The sequence below is a fragment of the Tursiops truncatus genome, chromosome X, assembly GCF_011762595.2.
Source record: "Tursiops truncatus isolate mTurTru1 chromosome X, mTurTru1.mat.Y, whole genome shotgun sequence".
Classification (NCBI taxonomy): domain Eukaryota; kingdom Metazoa; phylum Chordata; class Mammalia; order Artiodactyla; family Delphinidae; genus Tursiops; species Tursiops truncatus.
In genome coordinates, this window is record NC_047055.1 from 24990803 (window position 1) to 25012927 (window position 22125).

Here is a 22125-nt window from a genome sequence, read left to right on the forward strand (position 1 = left end):
TGTGGGATCTTAGTTCCCTGACCAGGCATCAAACCCAGGCCTCCTGCAGTGGAAGCATGGTTTTAACCACTGGACCACCAGGGAAGTCCCTGAATTTCTGTTGTTTTAAGTCACTCAGTTTGCGGTACTTTATTATGGCAGCCCTAAGAAACTAATATTGGGTTGGCCAAAAAGTTCATTTGGGTTTTTCCGTAACAGCATACGGAAAAACCTGAAAGAACTTTTTGGCCAACCCAATACAACGATGTTAGAAATATGACAAAAATTAAGCAAACAATATAACCCTATTAGCTCCCACTGCAGTACTACCATGCTAACTGAAACACATTATGTAATTAAATAAGGGCATCTGTTGAAAACTCAGAAAACATGTTTTCAGAATCTCATCTATGACGTCTTTCCTGATTCGTCCATTCAAAACCCTAGTAGAATGACTACTCTTTGTGCCCTCACTATATCCTCTAAATAATTTGCTGAGGGGGCTTCCCTGGTGGTCCAGTGGTTAAGACTCCATGCTTCCACTGCAGGGGGCACGGGTTCAATCCCTGGTCGGGGAACTAAGATCCCGCATGCTGCACAGCGCGGAAAGAGAAAGAGAGAGAGAGGGTAAAAGAAAGGAAGAGGGAAAGGAAGAGAGAAAGAAAGAAAGAGAGAGAAAGAAAGAAAGAGAGAGAGAAAAAGGAAGAAAGAAAGAAAGGAAGAAAGAAATGAAGAAAAATAGCTGAGGAGCCAAGCTGTACTAGAACAAGACTGAATAATTTCTGCATGTGTGTATGTTTGTAGGTATACCTATATGTACATTGTTTGAAGGAAGGTCCTTTATAACAAGGGCTCTGTCTTATCACATTTGTATTCCCAATGCCTAAAGCAATGCGTGACACACAGTAGTGCTTCATCAACATTGGGCAAAAGAATGAATGTTGGAGCACCTCTATTAGGTCACTGCTGTCACTATCCCACATCCCACCCACCACCTCCACTGGACTCTTGAGATCACTGTGAGGACTAAAAATTGGTAATATGCCATTGTGCCCAGGAAATGTGACCGAACTAGAAATATATGCATACCAAGCAAACAGTACAACTCAGTGATAAAAACCTATACTAAAATCACATTTCAAAAATATAAGATTTGTAAAACTTTTCATAGTAACATCATAAAAATCTTATATGTGCTAACCCAAAACACCATCATAATTTAAAATTCATCTTAATATTCTCTCTTTGCTCATTATACGTAGAAATATTGTAAGATTTTTCTCATCAGTTGCTTTTTTCCCCTATAGAGGATCCAGCATAGAGATCTTGTCAAACAAGCAACATTCTCCTTGACCCAGTGCAGTGGAGGTCAATCCCTCTTTTTTTAAAAAAAAAAATTTACCTATTATTTTTTAAATTTATTTTTGGCTGTGTTGGGTCTTAGTTGTGGCACGTGGGATCTTTCATTGCGGTGCATGGGCTCTTTGTTGCGGTGCATGGCTTTCTCTAGTTGTGGCGTGCGGGTTTTCTTTTCACTAGTTGTGGCACACAGGCTCCAGGGCGCGTGGGCTCTGTAGTTGTAGCGTGGGGGTTCCAGAGCGCATGGGCTCTGTAGCTTGTGGCACGCAGGCTCTCTTAGTTGAGATGCACGAGCTCAGTAGTTGTGGCGTGGCGGGCTTAGTTGCTCTGTGGCATGTGGGATCTTAGCTCCCTGACTAGGGATCAAACCCACGTCCCATGCATTGGAGGGCAGATTCTTTATCACTGGACCACCAGGGTAGTCCCTCAATCCCTCTTTTAATGATCTTAAAGTGTTAGCTCCCTGCTTAGAAATAGCATTTTGATTTACAAAGCTGTAGTATCTAAGAAATGTATCTACGTAGATGTGACATAGTATAAAAAAGCTGTATTTTAAAAATGACATGCCCTTGGGCTTCCCTGGTGGCGCAGTGGTTGAGAGTCTGGCTGCCGATGCAGGGGACACGGGTTTGTGCCCCGGTCCGGGAAGATCCCACATGCCGTGGAGCGGCTGGGCCCATGAGCCATGGCCACTGAGAACGGGAGAGGCCACAACAGTGAGAGGCCCGCGTACTGCAAAAAAAAAAAAGACATGCCCTAAACAAAAAGGGTATATACATATATATGTGTATATACATGATTTTTTAAATTCAGCTTTTATACTATGATATATTTACATAAAAATTCAACTTTTAGGACTTCCCTGGTGGTGCAGTGGTTAAGAATCCGCCTGCCAATGCAGGGGACACGGGTTCGATCCCTGGTCTGGGAAGATCCCACATGCAGCGGAGCAACTAAGCCCGTGTGCCACAACTCCTGAGCCTGAGCTCTAGAGCCCACGAGCCACAACTACTGAAGCAATTGTGCCTAGAGCCTGTGCTCCGCAACAAGAGAAGCCACCGCAATAAGAAGCCCGTGCACAGCAACAAAGACCCAATGCAGCCAAAATAAATAAATAAATAAAATTAAAAATTCAACTTTTAGTCAAATTGTTCATTTATACTACTAGGTTCTTCAAACTATGAAGCATATTTTCATTTAACCTTAAGTTAAATGGTCAATAAAACATTTTTGAGGTTAATTACATTCAATCAAATCAAAAGTTCTCTCCCTAAAATTAAGCACTAGAGCCATTCAAATAACTGAATGGCATTAATGAGCACTTAGCCCATAAGCTCAGTCAATAACATCAACTTATTAATACTGCTGCCTACAATATATGCTTGATCATGAAGCCTACTTCTGTAAACACCTGAAAGGCCATACTGAGAATCCACAAAGGGAGTATCAATTACATGTTCTATACTTAAATTAGAAAGTCATAGTAACACTTAAATTTGAGCCCAGACCTCCAATATCTGCCAAATTATTTATAATAATTAACTCCACAGGTACAGTTCTCTCAGAATGGACCCACAGTAAGGTATTCCCTCATCTTTTTCTTCGTTTTTTTTTTTCTCTCATCTTTTTCCACAAATTGCGGGAATGTGTTCCCCAAAAGAATGTTTTGCATGAAGAATACACGGGTTTGGGCTCAAGAATTCACTCAAGATAATAAAAAGGCTCAAGATCACTAGTATCCCCTCCTCTATTTTACTGAAAACTGTTCAGAACTTAAAGACAATTTACAGTGCTCGTTAATCAAGTCTTTGATTTAAAAACAAACCATCTATATAACCCAAACTGTAGATCCATAACACAGATTAATACTATTTATGCCTATTCAGAGTCTAGATTAAAACCTTTGCTAAAATCAGAACAGGCAGAAAAACAAAATCTCATGATGGATATCAACCCAATATTTAATACAAACAACTGTTTTCCTTTTTAAGAGAGGAAAAAAGAATCCTACTATCCAGGCTGTGAATACTTTAATATGTTTATCCTTTAAGAACCTTTTCTGTGTGCATGTAACACATGCACGTTATAAATATTTCTAAAGGGGATTTATAGTATATGGTATTTTTATAATTTGCTTTTTTCTATTTAATAATATATCATAAGCATCTCTCCACATCAATTTTTATCTAGATTAGAACATTACTTTAAATGGATCACTAGTACCTGACTGTATTTATCATAACCTCACCAATTCCATATTGCTGAACATTAATTTTAGATGAATATTTTTATAAATTTATTTACATTATTTTATTTTATTTTTGGCTGCGTTGGGCCTTCACTGCACACGGGCTGTTCTCTGGTTGTGGTGAGTGGGGGCTACGCTTCGTTGTGGTGTGTGGCCTTCTCATTGCAGTGGCTTCTCTTGTTGTGGAGCACGGGCTCTAGGCGTGCGGGCTTCAGTAGTTGTGGCACGTGGGCTCAGTAGCTGTGGCTCATGAGCTCTAGAGCGCAGGCTCAGAAGTTGTGGCGCACGGGCTTAGTTGCTCCGCGGCATGTGGGATCTTCCCGCACCAAGGATCGAACCCGTGTCCCCTGCATTGGCAGGCAGATTCTTAACCACTGTGCCACCAGGGAAGCAGATGTATATTTTTAAAAAGAGAAAATACACACATGATCAAATAATTCAAGAGGTACAAAAGCTGCATCCATTCCACCCCTTAAACCTCTGGTTCCCTTCCTAGAAACAGTCACTCTTACCAGTTTCTTCTGCATTCCTCCAGAGATAGGTTTTAAAAAACACAAATGTTGGACTTCCCTGGTGGTACAGTGGTTAAGAATCAGCCTGCCAATGCAGGGAACATGGGTTCTAGCCCTGGCCCAGGAAGATCCCGCATGCCACGGAGCAACTAAGCCCGTGCGCCACAACTACTGAGCCTGTGCTGTAGAGCCTGCGAGCCACAACTACTGAAGCCCGCGCGCCTAGAGTCCGTGCTCTGCAACAAGAGAAGCCACCCGCTCGCTGCAACTAGAGAAAGTCCGTGCGCAGCAACGAAGACCGAATGCAGCGAAAAATAAAACAAATTTTAAAAACCCCACAAATGTTAACATATTTTATATATATATATAGTTATGCACCTTCATTGCTGGACATTTATAAAGCTAACAATTTTTTGCTATTATAAAGAATGTTGGAATGAATATCCTTCTGTTTATTTGCTTTTAACATCAATATTAAGTGGTCTCAAACAGGAGTGTATCCTGTCACCATCTATTTTTAATCTATCTTGTTTCTGACTGAGAATAGTTTTAAGAAAAAGCTTGAAAGCACTTATTAATCTATGATGAACATCTCTATAGAAAATAGACAAATTTACAAATGGCAAATACTAATGGCCAACAAACGTATGCAAAAATGTTAAATATCATTAGTAATCAAAGAAATAAAACTTTAAAAGATACCATTTTTGTCCTGTTTGGCAGAGACTGCCATCACTACCAACAATAAAAATCCAGCAGCGAAGGTATGGGACAATAGGCACTCTTGCTGGTGGAACTAAAAAGTGGTACACCTTTTCTAGAAAGCAATCTGACAATATATTCTAAAAGTCTTAAAATATATGATTAGTTTCTGAACCAGCCATTCTAGTACTAAGCATTAACGCTAAGGAAATGATCAGTATATATAAGGATGTTCAATACAGTGCTATTTATAAAACAAAACTCAATTCTAACAAAAGAGAACACCACTTTGGTAATGTGTATACTACAGGTTATAGAAGAATACTAAAGAACACAGATACGTGTTCATGATGTTGTATTAGGTGAAATGAGCTGGTTATAAACCAGTATTGGTCAGTATGATCCCAATTATAAAAAATACCGATACAGAAAGACTTAGGCTAAATTACACATCAAAATTCTACTGTGGTTATTATCTCTGTGCACTGGGATTATTGGTTTTCATTTTCTTTGTTGTGGTTTTCTTAATTTTCTAAATTTTATCCAGCAAATATATTAGATTCTAATCAAAAGAAAAAAGCAGTTGGACTCTTGATTAGTCAAGGTGTCTTATATAATTCTGCCCAGCAGGCTGGGGGTGTTATTTGGCTATTTGCCATGTGACAATGCTTCCTTCATCTGTGAATAAACTGGCCCAGTAAGCTATCAATAGTGGGGCCTGCTATTGCAAGGTTTTCGCTCTTCCTTCACAGAAGATAATTTTTATAACTTATTACAAGGAGAGGGAAGAATATACTCTTAGGTCCTTATCTTTTTGCCTATCCTGAGAATTTATGCCAACTTGATACTTTGTCATATTACTGTCAAACATCAGGTTAAAAAAAAAAAAGAGGGCTTCCCTGGTGGCGCAGTGGTTGAGAGTCTTCCTGCCGATGCAGGGGACACGGATTCGTGCCCCGGTCTGGGAGGATCCCACATGCTGCGGAGCGGCTAGGCCCGTGAGCCATGGCCGTTGAGCCTGCGTGTCCGGAGCCTGTGCTCCACAACGGGAGAGGCCACGACAGTGAGAGGCCCACATACCGCAAAAAAAGAAAAAAAAAAAAAAAAAAAAAGAGGATACAGGTCAACTCCCAGAGATAAAAGCAGTAACCAGGTCATGTCCACAGTGGTTGGCCATGAACACATGTCTTCTGGTTCACTGCCTGGGTGGCAGTAAATCATTAGCAGAGAGGGCTGAGAAACACAGGTAATAATAATACCTGACTGCTTATTGTTAACTTGAGTTGAAAATAAAAGATTTCATTGAAAAATGTTCTGAGCGATGCCTATCGCTAGAGTTCTAAACTTGTTCACTCAATGCCTTAAAAAAAATAGGGGCTTCCCTGGTGGCACAGTGGTTGAGAGTCCGCCTACCGATGCAGGGGACACGGGTTCGTGCCCCGGTCCGGGAGGATCCCACATGCCCCAGAGCGGCTGCGCCGGTGAGCCATGGCCACTGAGCCTGCGCGTCCGGAGCCTGTGCTCTGCAACGGGAGAGGCCACAACAGTGAGAGGCCCGCGTACCGCAAAATAAATAAATAAATAAATAAATAAATAAATAAACTGGACTTCCCTGGTGGCGCAGTAGTTAAGAATCCGCTTGCCAATGCAGGTGACATGGGTTCAATCCCTGTTCCAGGAAGATCCCACATGCCGCAGAGCAACTAAGCCCGTGCACAATTACTGAGCCTGTGCTCTAGAGCCCGCGTGTCACAACTACTGAAGCCCATGTGCCTAGAGCCTGTGCTCCGCAACAAGAGAAGCCACTGCAATGAGAAGGTCACACACCACAATGAGGAGTAGCCCCCTCTAGCCACAACTAGAGAATGCCCGCGCATAGCAATGAAGACCCAACGCAGCCAAAAATAAATAAATAAATTTATAAAATAATAATAAATTAATCTGGGGGACTGGTAAGAAAGGAGTCTCCCCTTATCCTTGGCCAAAAAAAATTTCCCTAAAATAATTTTTACAAAAGGGCAGCTCAGAATCAAGTACACAGAAAAGCAAAATCATTATATTTTGTAGACATCCACAAGCAAAACTTGTTCAACATAATTTACTTATATTTGTAATGAACAGGATAATAGAAATCACTCTTTCATTTAAAGATAAGAAAACTAAAGCATAAGGAAGTTAAATGAATTGACTAAGGCCATAGAATCTGGAACTTATTCTGTTTGATACTCATCCAGATAACTTATTCTGACAGAGTGATTAGGATGCAGTACTGAAAAAAATCAGATGGTTCCACAAGTGCTATTCTGAGGTTCTTTTGATGGATGATTTGGTGAATGGGTACTACCTACTGTAGATCTTTCTCAGAATTAAGTATTCTCTTCCATGATCATGTTGGGATCTCAAGCAAGTGCTGAAACAAGTGCTTGATAAAAGCCAACATCTTTTCTTTTTCCCCAGTAAAAATATTTTGTCCTATCTAAAAGACACTCTGTTGTCTATAAGCAAACATTTAGTAGGTTTGTCTTCCATTGGGCTTAAGTTAAAAAATGACAACAAAGTAAAGGAAACTGCCACAAGTGACTATAAGGCAAATTAAAACAGTACAACATATTTAATGAATGCTCACGTGTTCTAAACACTATCTATAAACTAATTTTCATTTCCTTTCACCCCATCATTTTAGCTACATGTATTTTCTCTAATCTAAAACATGCTGAATTGAAACTAAGTTTCTAATCCTATTTGTTTTAACAAGGTCAAAATTTAAACATGAGCTTGTGTGATTCCACAGCCCATCCTCTTTTACCATGTTACCTCTGATAATAACTAAAATATGTAATGTGCTTCACAATTTAGAATTTTTTCATATATGGTAGCTAATTCAACCTACACAACACATCATACCCCTATTTGAAATATGAGGAAACTGGTTTTCTGACTGGTTGTTACTCATCGAAGATCATGTGGCCTGTAAATGACAGTAAAAAAAGCAAACCCCGTGATTCTGACCAATATAAGTATAGGAAATTATTACCGGCAGAAAGGGTAGTCCAGTGAGGTAGAAAATGTTAGGCTCTGTGCCCTTTCAAGGCTTAAAAAATTAGGTGGAGCCATACAAAAGTATATCACATAGCAATATATGCTGAGAAGCCTGTGTTTTGAGGTCAACAAAATTATTACAGGAATAAGCATAAAAGTTCAAACCATATATAAGTATTTATAGATATGCCAGGGAATACACAACGGCACAACCTTTGCCCAGTTTAAGAAATCAGCCTTAACTTAACTCAGTTCAACTTCTGTCTGACCATCTGAGTTCAAGCTACTCCCAGTCTACGCAGGTAAACCTCACTTGTCACCACAACCCATATCCTTGAAAATACATTATAGAAGCAGATCATAATAGTGAATCACATGTATCCATAACAAAGACTGGGTACCAATCACACCAAATCAAATCTCAAAACGTATTAAATAGCAGAACTACAACTATACCATAATTAAAAATAATAAAAGTCCACACCAAGTCATACAAAATGGACATAAATATGCTTTTATCACACAAAGGACAACCTATTAAGTATACACAAAGTAGATAAAACATATAACTCTTAAGTTTGGCCTCAAATTCTTATGGTAGATACATTTATAATATATAATATTCCAAATGCTCTTTTCATGTTTTGAATTAAGTGGAATAAATATACTTAAAAATTTATGAAAAAGAAAAAAGAAACATGGAGGCAACGAGGTTGAGTGATTTGCTCACAATCCCACAGCTAATCGGAAACAAAGCCAACACAAGAACTCAGGCTTTCAACCTAGTGTTCTTTCCACTGTACCACATGACCTCTAAGACATGAAAATAATATTTATTCAATTCAATGTCAACTTATTTTACCACTACTGTGTTTATCTCCTCAGATCTACTCACACAATGACCTTAAACAGTGCTACAGATTACATTCTGTAATATGTAATACTATTACCAGATTAGACCACAGAGACAAACCTTGAGAACTGACAGCTCATGATAATCTCCCATCCTCAAAAAAACAAGGGCATCTATTTTGCCTTATTCATCTTTTGAATTCTACCACATAGTACAATACCTGGCAGATATAGTAGGTGCTCAGTAAGTAGTTTCTTATTTTTTAAATAAATCATAGCACTTTTTTTTGTCTGTAAGCATCAGCTACCAGACTTAAATATGAGGCCAAACAAAAACAGTGAAATATCATTAGTTCATATTTGGAGTCTCTAAGACTTTATAATATAAACAAACGATTTACTAAACAAGTTAATGCTTACAACCAAATATAAGGAGAACATTTACGTTACTAAAATATTTCAAGCACTATACAAGTTAACTGAGACATTAATTACAATAATTCTTATCTATTGAAATGGGCCTAACTAACCTTTAGTCAGCATTACTTTGTCCCCCTCGTTGGAGTCATCGAATGCACCAGAAAGCAATAAAATGACAGGTGTAGTACAATGGGCACCGGACTAGGACCTAGACTCTAGTCCAAGCTCTGTTAATAATCAGATATATAACCTTGGGCAATTCACTTTTTGTGTCTTAACCTGTTCATAAAAACAAAAGAGCTGAACTACTAATCACCAGGGACCTTTACGATCTTAAATTTATTTTTAATGATTCTTACCCACAAAGATTCTACATTCAGAATTTTTTCATTGTGCCAAATTTGATATCCTGAATGCTATAATCTGCTACATAATTCAATAATTAAAAGCTTAGCACATTTTCTAAAAATATATAAAGACTAATATAATATTGTTACCTTCTCACATTAGGGGCAATAGGAGCAAACCACAGAGGAAATATGAGCATCCAATAATCAGGCCTGCTTTGCCAGTTGGGCTGACGTGAACCACTCTGGATTTTACAATACAAATCACTGATACATAAATACATATATGTATATAAATATATATACACATACCACTGATACTTGCTTATACTGATATACGTATGTGTGCAAACTTTAACACTTGTTTTTAGTTATAAAATCAATACTTTGTTTACGGTAAGAAATTCAAACAGTACATTAGGTCACATCTGAGGTGCAAAGTAAAAAGCTTCCCACGCCCCCCCACCCTCCATAAATAACCACTGTTAACATTTTTTTTGTGCATCCTTCAAGAAGTTATCTGAGCATATACAAGTAGATGTGTGTGCACATATAAATCTTTTTAACCTAAACTACTGCCACTTTCTTCTGGCTTCATAAGCATGTTAAATATACTGAAAGAAGGTAGAACAGTTGTATGGCACAAAGCTGTACATGCTTCACAAATGTGCACTGAATACATTTAATTTTCTTGCTTGGAGGCTACGTGGAGCAGTTGTGCAGAAAGAGCAGTGAGCAAGGCCAGGCAACCTGGGTTCTAATCTAAGTAATGGAGTAGCCTTAGGCAAGCCATGAAATATTCCTGTGCCTTGGTTTCTGCTTTTGTAAAATATCATGCTTGGACTAAGATCCCTTCCAACTCTAAAATGCTGTAATTCTAAGATGGCCGTCTGTAACAGTGTTCTCTTGAACTGGATATAACAAATGTTAAGTAAAAAAGGAGAAGAAAGAAACACTAATAGCAACCTCCAATCTTACAAGAGTAAATTTCTATGTGTCATTAACTATCAAGGTAGTACATCTGTGACATAAGTAGTGACGTAGTTATATTTGAAAGCAAAGTAGTGGATTATGAAAATCTGATACGTTTTTATGAAGTTTTGATTTGACGTTTTTCTTTTTTTGGAGGTGGAGAGGGCTGTTGCTTAGTGTCAGCAATAACCACTCCCCCTCCTCCCGATTAGAAAACAAGGGTATTATGGAGTTAAAATAATGAAACTGAAAGTTAGAATGAATTTTGTTGTACTCACAGAATATGCTGGGGAGGTGACAAGGGCAGCAAAGGTTGGAAAAAATTACTAGCTAATTTCCTCTTCCGGAAGGTCTTTGGCTCTTATTCTTTCGGTTCACACGCCCTCGCCAGACACACTCCACCCAGCTCCGTACCTGCCACAGGCGTCAGAATGGGGGGGGGGGGAAGTCCCCTTTGATCATTTAAAAAAAAAAAAGTTCTTTGACTCGATTTACCTTAGGCGTCACGGGGTTTACGGAGGCACCCGGGCGGCCTGAAGCCACCCATGCCTTTCTTCCGCAGTCCCGGGAACCTGGGCCCCAGAACCCGGGCCGGCCACCTGCGCAGGGTAGGGGCTGCCTTCCCGCCCTCCCCCGCAGCGCGGGGCCCGAGGGGAGGGAGGGGAGAGGAGAGAAGGAAAGGGGAGGAGGAGGAAGCCCGTACGGGCAGTACCCACCTCGCCTGGAGAGCCGGCCTGGATCGCCCGCGGCGCCCGGAGCAGTGCTGAGGGGAGGGTCCTGGAGGAGGGGCGGCCCGAGCCCCAATATGGAAATGCCAACTCCTCTCGGCGGCCAGGCCCCAGCCTGGAAGGAAACGGAAGTCCCTTCGTCTCCCTCACTCGCACCCACCAGCCCGCCCACTCCCCGGAGGGACCCCGAGTTGGGGAATCCGAAGTGCGTCCACGCCAAGGCCTCGAAGAGACAAGGCACGCTGGGCGGCCCGTCTGTCTCCGGCCCCCGCCGCGCCGCCGGGCCCCTCACGGCCTCCTGGCCTCTGCCCGGCCGCTAGGCCAGCCTCCCGCCCAGTAAAGCCCCTCCTTCTTCCCCCTCCGCCATTTTCGAACTTACCCTTCCAGCCCTAGCTTAGCGCTGAGCCCGCCCGGGACTCCGCCGAGGTCCGGCCACTTCCCCGGGCCGGAAAGGGGTAACCGGGACAAACGAAGCCCTGTTTGCCCCTGCACCCCACCCCCTAGCTGGAAACCAGAACCTGACGGAGCGGGTGCGCATGCGCAGTGGGCACCTCGCAGTCCCCGCCCCCAGCTCAAACGTTTCCTCTTTCAGCCTTGAGGTGATTTTTCCCACGGTTTTTACCTGCTGAGCTCCGTGGTGGAGGAGTCGGGGAATAGAAGTAAAAGGATGAAAAGACAGAGAAGAGAGCGAACATGTTGAGTTCTTGCTAGAGACCAGGCACTGTGGTCGGCGTGTTCTTTGTTGTAATTTTGACAACCCTCTAAGGTAGGCACTCTCATATGAAACCCATTTTAACAGAGGAAATTTGAGGCTCAGAGAGGCTAACTGCCCCAATAGCACGCAGCTAATAAACGAGAGAACTGAGATTAGAATATGACCTGTATCCAAGGAGGGAAGGTGAAAGGAAAAAGGAAGACAGTCAGTGGGAGCGGGAAAGGGATTGGGAGATGAAGGGAAAATGAATAGGGAAGAAAGAAAGCAGAAGGAAGGAAAACAAAGGAAATCTGTGTACATAAAATGCTGATCATATCCTGGATTTATTTCAAATATGCTGTAGGAACCGACAGATGAATCAGACTGACAGATGAATTGTGTTTCAGAAACTTGGGCTCCCTTACAGGCTAGTGTAGTGAGTTGAGAGGTTCTGAATGAAAATGTTTCAGGTCGAGGGGAAGATCAAGTATCACCTGGATCCTCAAATGATGCTGACCTTCATGAAATTATTATCCTGATAAGTCAGATCATTGTCATTTCTCTGCTCAAATCCCCTCAAAGTAAAAGCCACAGACTTATAATGGCTTACAAAGGCTGTGGTAGCCAGCCACCAAGATGATTTCCAACAATCCTTATCTCTTGCTCTTCACACCCTTGGGTACTTCTCTTATACAATGAACCAGGGCTGATCTGTTTAACCAAGAAAATATGGTGGGAGTGACAGTGTGTCATGAAGGCTAGGTCATAAAAGGCATTGTGGTTTCTGCCTTGCTGTCTCTTGGACTGGTTGCTCTGGAGGAAGCCAGCTGTCATGTCATAAGGATACTCAAACAGCATTTGGAGAGCACGTGCCAAAAGACTGAGTCCTCCCTTTCTTCTCATCTCCTCCTCCCCCACCCAAAACAAACACCAACTTGCCAACAATGTGAGTGAACCACCTTGTAAGAGGATTCTTCAGGATAAGACTTCAGAGCCACAGCCTCCCAGCCAAGCCACTTGAATTCCTGTGTATTGTTTTATTATTTATTTAATATATATATTTATTTATTTTTGGCTGCGTTGGGTCTTCGTTGCTGCGTGCGGGCTTTCTCTAGTTGCAGCGAGCGGGGGCTACTCTTCGTTGCGGTGTGCAGGCTTCTTGTTGCGGAGCATGGGCTCTAGGCACATGGGCTTCAGTAGTTGTGGCACGTGGGCTCTAGAATGCAGGCTCTGTAGTTGTGGCGCATGGGCTTAGTTGCTCCGTGGCATGTGGGATCTTCCCAGACCAGGGCTCAAACCCATGTCCCCTGCATTGGCAGGTGGATTCTTAACCACAACGGCAGAAGGGAAGCCCCTGTGTATTGTTTTAAAAAGCTAAATTTTAGGACAATTTGTTATCAGACAGTAGATAACAAATACAAAAGCCCTATGCAATCAGGATCCTTCTTACCTTTATGTCCTCATATTCCTACTGCTCTATTCCCTTGTCCTTTTAGCTTTCCTGCCTCAGGGTCTTTGTACTTGCTCTTTATTCTGCCTGAAACACTTCCCCCAGATATCTCCATGGCTGTCCTTCACCCCCTTCAAGTCTTTGTTTAGTTGTCACTTTCTCAGTAAGACCTATCATAACCACCACATTTAAAATTACAATTTCTCAGGACCTCCCTGGTGGTCCAGTGTTTAAGAATCTGCCTTCCATTGCAGGGGACGTGGGTTCAATCCTTGGTCAGGGAACCAAGGATCCCACATGTTGCAGGGCAACTAAGCCCACGTGCCACAACTACTGAGCATGCAAACCACAACTAGAGAGACTGCCACAACTACAGAGCCCACGCACTCTGGAGCCCACACACCGCAATGAAGATCCTGCATGCTGCAATGAAGACCAACGCAGCCAAGAATAAAATAAATAAATAAATATTAAAATTTTTTTAAGGGACTTCCCTGGTGGTGCAGTGGTTAAGAATCTGCCTGCCAGGGCTTCCCTGGTAGCGCAGTGGTTGAGAGTCCACCTGCCAATGCAGGGGACATGGGTTCGTGCCCCAGTCTGGGAGGATCCCGTATGCCGCGGAGCCACTGGGCCCGTGAGCCATGGCCGCTGGGCCTGCGCATCCAGAGCCTGTGCTCCACAGTGGGAGAGGCCACAAAGGTGAGAGACCTGCGTACCGGAAAAAAAAAAAAAAAAAAAAAAAAGAATCTGCCTGCCAATGCAGAGGACACAGGTTCGTGCCCTGGTCCAGGAAGATTCCCACATGCTGTGGAGCAATTAAGCCTGTGTGCCACAACTAGTGAGCCTGTGCTCTAGAGTCCACGTGCCACAACTGAAGCCCACACACCTAGAGCCTGTGCTCCGCAACAAAGAGAAGCCACCACAATGAGAAGCCCACACACCATAATGAATAGTAGCCTCCACTTGCCGCAACTAGAGAAAGCCCACGCACAGCAATGAAGACCCAACTCAGCCATAAATAAATAAATTCATTTATTAAAAAATTTTTTTAATTTACAATTTCTTGACATACAGATGGCTAACAGGCACCTGAAAAGATACTCAGCATTGCTAATTATTAGAGAAACACAAATCAAAACCACAATGAGTTATCACCTCACACTGGTCAGAATGATTTTGATCAAAAAATCTACAAATAACAAATTTTGGAGAGGATGTAGAGAAAAGGGAACCCTTGTACACTGTTGTTGAGAATGTATATTGGTGCAGCCACTATGGAAAATAGTATGGAGTCTCCTTAAAAAACTAAAAATAAGGAACTCCCTGGCGGTCCAGTGGTTAGGACTCAGCACTTTCACTGTGGCGGCCTGGGTTCACTTCCTGGTAAGGGAACTAATATCCTGCAAGCTGCAGGGTGTGGCCAAACCCGCCCCCCCCAAAAAAAACAACCCCCCCCCCAGAAAAACAAAGAAAATAAAAATCTGAAAAACACAACTACCATATAATCCAGCAATTCCACTCCTGGAGATATATCCAGAAGAAACAAAACCACTAATTTGAAAAGATACATGCACCCCTGTGTTTATAGCAGTATTATTTATTGGGTTGGCCAAAAGGTTTGTTCTTTTTTCCCGTAAGATGGCTCCAGTAGCACTTAGTTGTTTTTAACTTCATTGGAAACAATTTTGTTAGATTGTGACAGCTGTCATATCAGCGTACATTTTAAAAAAGACATCAAAATTGGTGAATTTTTGTGTAGGCATTTTAATATTGAAGATGGAAGAAAAAAGCAACATTTTTGGTATATTATGCTCTATTGTTTCAAGAAAGGTAAAAACACAACTGAAATGCAAAAAAAGATTTGTGCAGTGTATGGAGAAGGTGCTGTGATTGATCGAACATGTCAAAAGTGGTTTGCAAAGTATCGTACTGGAGATTTATTTCTGGACAATGCTCCACGGTCAGGTAGACCAGATGAAATTGATAGCGGCCAAATCGAGACATTAACTGAGAACAATCAACGTTACACCATGCGGGAGATAGCCGACATGCTCAAAATATCCAAATCAAGCGTTGTAAATCATTTGGACCAGCTTGGTTATGTTCATAGCTTTGATGTTCAGGTTCCACATAAGTTAATTGAAAAAAACCTTCTTGACTGTATTTCCGCATGTGATTCTCTACTTAAACCTAATGGAAATGTTCCATTTTTAAAACAAATTGTGACGGGTGATGAAAAGTGGGTACTGTACAATAATGTGGAACAGAAGAGATCATGGGGCAAGAGAAATGAACCATCACCAACCACACCAAAGGCCAGTCTTCATCCAAAGAAGATGATGTTGTGTATATGGAGGGATTGGAAGGGAGTCCTCTATATGATCTCCTTCTGAAAAACCAAACGATTAATTCCAACAAGTACTGCTCCCAATTAGACCAACTGAAAGTGGCACTCGACGAAAAGTGTCCAGAATTAGTCAACAGAAAACACATAATCTGCCATCAGGATAATGCAAGACCACATGTTTCTTTGATGACCAGGCAAAAACAGTTACAGCTTGTCTGGGAAGTTCTGATTCATCCACCGTATTCACCAGACATTGCACCTTTGGATTTCCATTTATTTAGGTCTTTACAAAATTCTCTTAAAGGAAAAAATTTCAATTCCCTGGAAGACTGTAAAAGGCACCTGGAACAGTTCTTTGCTCAAAAAAATAAAAAGTTTTGGGAAGATGGAATTATGAAGTTCCCCCCAAAATGGCAGAAGGTAGTGGAACAAAAGGGTGAATACGTTGTCCAATAAAGTTCTTGGTGAAAATGAAAAATGTGTTTCTACTTAAAAACCAAAGGTGGGACTTCCCTGGTGGCGCAATGGTTAAGAATCCACCTGCCAATGCAGGGGACACAGGTTTGAACCCTGGTCTGGAAAGATCCCACATTCTGCAACTAAGCCCGTTTGCCACAACTACTGAAGCCCACGTGCCACAACTACTGAAGCCCGCACACCTAAAGCCCATGCTCCACAACAAGAGAAGCCACCGCAATGAGAAGCCTGCTCACTGCAACAAAGAGTAGCCCCCACTCGCTGCAACTAGAGAAAGCCCGCATGCAGCAACGAAGACCCAATGCAGCCAAAAATAAATAAATAAAATAGAGGCTCTTTGCTGGGACTAATGGCGGACTCCTGGAGGGCTCATGCCAAGGAGTACTTCCCAGAACTTCTGCTGCCAGTGTCCTTGTCCCCACGGTGAGCCACAGCCACCCCCTGCCTCTGCAGGAGACCCTCCAACACTAGCAGATCTTTAGTGTTTCCACAGTGGAAAGGCTATGAACCTCTGCTGGACTGGGAAATTACATTACTTAGAGAATGCAGAGCGCAAGAATGCTGGAGACCTAGATAACGTGATCTTCTCTAAGGTGAAATAGAGGAGGAGCTTCAGGATGGTGGAGGAGTGAGACATGGAGATTGCCTTCCTCCCCACAAATACATCAGAAATACATTTACAAATGGAACAACTCCTACAGAACACCTACTGAACACTGGCAGAAGACCTCAGACCTCCCAAACGCCCTGTGGCTGACACGGTCTTGGTGCTCTGGCCGGGTATCAGGCCTGTGCCTCTGAGGTGGGAGAGCCGAGTTCAGGACATTGGTCCACCAGAGGCCTCCCGGCCCCATGTAATATCAAATGGCGAAAGCTCTCCCAGAGATCTCCATCTCAACGCTAAGACCCAGTCCACTCAACGACCAGCAAGCTCCAGTGCTGGACACCCTATGCCAAACAACTAGCAAGACAGGAACACAACCCCAACCATTAGCAGAGAGGCTACCTAAAATCATAATAAGGTCACAGACACCCAAAAACACAGCACTGGATGTGGTCCTGCCCCCCAGAAAGACAAGATCCAGCCTCATCCACCAGAACACAGGCACTAGTCCCCTCCACCAGGAAGCCTACACAACCCACTGAACCAACCTTAGCCACTGGGGGCAGACACCAAAAACAACGGGAACTACGAACCTGCAGCCTGCGGAAAGGAGACCCGAAACACAGTAAGTTAAGCAAAATGAGAAGACAGAGAAATACACAGCAGATGAAGGAGCAAGGTAAAAACCCACCAGACCAAACAAATGAAGAGGAAATAGGCAGTCTACCTGAAAAAATAATGCAGAGTAATGACAGTAAAGATGATCCAAAATCTTGGAAATAGAATGGAGAAAATACAAGAAACATTTAACAAGGACTTAGAAGAACTAAAGAGCAAACAAACAATGATGAACAACACAATAAATGAAATTAAAAATTCTCTGGAAGGAATCAATGGCAGGATAACTGAGGCAGAAGAACAGATAAGTGACCTGGAAGATAAAATAGTGGAAATAATTACTGCAGAGCAGAATAAAGAAAAAAGAATGAAAAGAATTGAGGACAGTCTCAGAGACCTCTGGGACAACATTAAACGCACCAACATTGGAATTATAGGGGTCCCAGAAGAAGAAGGGAAAAAGAAAGGGACTGAGAAAATATTTGAAGAGATTATAGTTGAAAACTTCTCTAATATGGGAAAGGAAATAGTCAAGTCCAGTAAGCGCAGAGAGTCCATTACAGGATAAATCCAAGGAGAAAGACGCCAAGACACATACTAATCAAACTATCAAAAATTAAATACAAAGAAAGCATATTAAAAGCAGCAAGGGAAAAACAACAAATAACATACAAGGGAATCCCCATAAGGTTAACAGCTGATCTTTCAGCAGAAGCTCTGCAAGCCAGAAGGGAGTGGCAGGACATATTTAAAGTGATGAAAGGGAAAAACCTACAACCAAGATTACCTCGATGAAAAAAATAATAATAATAAATAAATAAAATAAATTAAAAAAAAACTGAAGGCACTTTTTGGCCATCCCAATACAGTAGCCAGGACTTGGAAGCAACCCAAATGCCCATCAACAGGTAATTGGATTAAGAAGATGTGGTATACATACAATGGAATATTACTCAGCCATAAAAAAGATTGAAATATTGCCATTTGCAGCAACACGGATGGACCTAGAAAATATTCTGCTCAGTGAAATAAGTAAGAGAAAGACAAATACTATGTGATAGGACTTACATGTGGAATCTAAACAATAATACAAATGAATCTATATACAAAACAGAAACAGACTCACAAACTTATGGTTACCAAAGGGGAGAGGAAGGGGAGGAGGAACAAGTTAGGGGCAAGGGATTAATAGATACAAACTACTATACATAAAATAGATAAGCAACAAGGATTTACTATATAGCACAGGGAATTTTTGACCCAATGTCTTGTAATAACCCATAATGGGATATAATCTGCAAAAAACAAAACAATGAATCACTATGCCGTACACCTGAAACTAACACAATATTATAAATCAACTATACTTTAATAAATTAAATTAAATTAAATTACAACTTCTCCTCTTAGCACTCCCTGCCTCCCTTCCCTGCTCTACTTTGTATTTTTCCCATGGTATCTTTCACTTTCTAACATGCTATATGGTTATCTTATTTATTATGTTTATTGTATGTCTCCTTCCTCCCACCCCTGCTAGAGTATAGGCTCCAAGAGGACAGAGATCTTTGTTTTGTTCACTGATATTCCAAGTGCTTAGAACAGTGTCTGGCACAGTGTAGGTACTCAGAGATATTTGTTGAATGAGTGAACAAAAATTTCATAAACATGCCAGACCCTTGGTAGATACTTGTTCGGTGAATTGTCATTTGGGAGATATGAACACCAAATGCAGATATATCTGAGGTATGGTGTCTGGATTTTATATTTAGGGACACATAGAGCTCTGAGGTTAGAAAAAACACAATCTATGGAGAGGTTACTCTAACCTGTCAAAGGACTTTTTTTGTAATTGTTGTTGGTTGAGGAGAAGGAAAATTTACAGAGGGAAAGAACAAAGCTATATTAGTCTGAACCATATGAAACTGCCAATGTTCCACCATTGCTAAATGTCCCAAACAGCAATTTAATATGGGTCAACCTAGTAGGAGAAAGGAAATTTGATGGCATAAAGACTCAGAGGAAATGAGAAAGAGATGGGATCAAGCATGAGTAGTGGCATTAGCCTTGAACAGGATAAAGGACTCATACTCAGAGGCTCAAGGGCATGAGATGTAGGTAAGGAGAGAGGAATGTTGAGTGGTTACCACACCTCAATGGTGGCTGGCTTCTATGGGAAGTAAAATATGTAGTTATCTGCTGAGGGAAACAGCAAAGGTTTAGCACTGTAACACTTTTTGCAAAAGAAGTTATAAGTGAAAGTCCAAATAAATAAATGTAGAAGAGAATTGCCTTGAGTGAAGGGAGGTGGAGTGAGCCCTGACTTCCAGGCCTTACCCTTGGAGCCATCAGTTTTATGTACCTTCTTCTGGCAGGAAGGGGTACATCTGCATAGGATTACTCTTGACTCATCCTCAGGAAACAGCTTTTGTGAAGGTCATTCATGTTGAACAGCACCTATTGGCAGCACCTGCCCCTCAGTCTCCTGACTTTTGCTCAGGTGTCTTGATTGCTAACCTCTCGTTCCCTCCTTGTTTCCACTAAGACTGTGACTGTAATTTCCTCTCTTTGAGCAGTCTTATCTTGTTCCAGCAAAACTAGCATCTCCAACCAGTCTTCCCTTTCCCTTCTCTGCCTTTATCTGCCAGGGACCCAGTCATAGAGAAGAGACCTGTTGCTTGTCTGGGGTGAGGACAGAAGAGCACAGTCTTGTCTCAAGCTAATGGAAAATTCCACCTGGGCTTTCTATTTATGAATCTATTCGTATGTTTGTCTATTCAGTCTGCAGAAATCCAACAATCTAACAACAAAGTCAAGGTCAGGATGTTGTCACAGTGTGTCTGGAGTGGGGTAGAAGTGAAAGCTACCGGAGTTGAGATCCAGGAGAGAGGCTAGCATGTTGGAGGGGTCATCACCCAGAGCGGTTGTGGGATTTGTGTTTAGAGTGGAAGACTGAGCAAGAGGCCAAAGACGTCAGTGGATGTGAGGTAGTGTACTGAATATAGACAGATAATAATAGCATTTGCTGAGAGTTTGCCATATGCCAGGCACTGTCTTAAGTGCTTGGCACACTTTATCTCTCGTAATACTCTCAGTAACCCTATGAGCTAAGTGGTTTTTTTTATTCTCATTTTGACTCAGACCCTAGAATGGTGCTTGGCATATAAAGGGTACTTAAGCCAGATCAGGTCGGTCCTCCACCTAAAACCCTGCAATGGCTTCTCACTTGGTAGAGGCAAGCACAGGGTGCTGTGGGAGCCCAGGGTGGGGCTCTGGACTGGGGGAAGAGCAGGCTGCACCAGGAATTCAGTCTTGAAGGACAACCAAGAGATAGCTAGGTGAAGCAGTGAGAGAAAGGCATTCTAAGCAAACATATCAGCATGTGCTAAGTCACGCAAGTGAAACCAGACAGCATGCATTTAGAGAATGACAGTTAATGCCTTTTGGCTGGAGTGTAGCTGCTAACGTTTATTGAATGTTTTATACGTTCACACTGTGTTATATGCATTACAGAGATGATCATTTTACAGATAAGAAAACTGGGTACAGAGAGGTTAGGTTGCTCAAGGTCTCAAAACTATTAAGTGGTGGAGGTGTGGGTGGGTGATGATGGGGGGATGGCTGGAGCCTGACAGAGAACTGAGGCTCCAGAGAGGTAGCCAGGGCCTGGATTCAATCCTTGCGTATTTGGTTGCTTGGGCTGCCATAACAAAATACCACAGACTGGGTGGCTTACACACTAGAACTGCATTTTCTCACAGTTCTGGAGGCTGGAAGTCTGAGATCAAGTTGTTGGCAGGTTCACTTTCTTCTGAGGTCTCTCCTCTTGGCTTGCAGATGGCCGTCTTCTCCCTGTATCTCTACATGGTCTTCCCTCTTGGTCTGTCTGTATCCTAATCTCCTCTTATACAGATGTCAGTCATATTTGATTAGGGCCCACCCTGACCACCTCATTTTAACTTAATTACCTCTTCAAAGGCCCTGTCTCCAAATACAGTCATATTCTGAGGTACTGGGGGTTAGGACTTCAGCATATGAATTTTGGAGGAATAGAATTCAGTCCATAACACCTTGCATGGCACATTAAATAATTTGGCTTCTATCATATAAGTCAGTGGTTCCCAAATGGGGTGATGAATTGGAATCACCTGAAGAGCTTTTGGAACCTACTGATTTGGGGACACTCCCTCCTCCTGTGATTCAGAGTCAGTGAATGTGGGCTATGTTTGGGGAAGATGTAAAGCTTCCCCATGCTTTCCAGTTGATTTTGGTGCTTTCCAAACCTGCTTTCCAGCCCGGTTTGAGAACCACTTCTGGAAGCAACAGAACCATCAGAAGGTTTTAAGTAGGGTAGTGAAATGATGAGAGTTGGGTTTTAGAAAAATCACCCTGGTGTAGTAATGTAGAGAATGGATTGGAGGGAAGTGGTGGTGAGATGACTTAGGAGACAAGTGAGTGCAGTAACCAGGAAATGAGGAAGGTCCCAGCAGAGGCAGTGGCAGTATGAACGGAGTGTAAAGGCATGATTTCAAGAGCTGTGAAAAGGGGATATTTGTGAGAGGAAGAAGGGGGAAGCTGAGTATGAGTCATGTCTTCCCATCTAAGACAGGTTCCTTTAAAGACCCTTCACAGAAGCCTTATGGAGCTTGCACTTACACCTCATTGACTATTCCTAGCTGCAAGGGAGAGCGAACAGTGTATTCTTTTATCTGGGTACATTTCCACCCAAAATAAATCAGGGTTCTGTTAGGAAGGAAAAGAGAGTGAATACTGAGTAGAC

General features: G+C 42.0%; 1 protein-coding gene and 1 long non-coding RNA gene across 7 annotated transcripts in view; one reads left to right on the forward strand and one right to left on the reverse strand.

Annotated features, from left to right (window-relative positions):
• XIAP (X-linked inhibitor of apoptosis) overlaps positions 1-11684 on the reverse strand; it is a 44927-nt gene extending 33243 nt beyond the window's left edge. For 2 of the 6 annotated variants that reach the window (XM_073799236.1, XM_073799235.1), the window contains exons 1-2: positions 11538-11684; positions 11147-11273 (exon numbers count right to left, since the gene is read on the reverse strand). The gene's annotated coding sequence lies outside the window, so the exon portion shown is untranslated. The other 4 variants (XM_073799234.1, XM_033849087.2, XM_033849090.2 and 1 more) reach the window with 4 other exon arrangements.
• An 84-nt stretch (positions 11685-11768) lies between these two features.
• LOC141277560 (uncharacterized) lies at positions 11769-14347 on the forward strand. The gene is made up of 2 exons (XR_012329171.1): positions 11769-11924; positions 13557-14347. It is a non-coding gene; the product is annotated as an uncharacterized lncRNA (long non-coding RNA).
• Positions 14348-22125: the final 7778 nt, after the last annotated feature.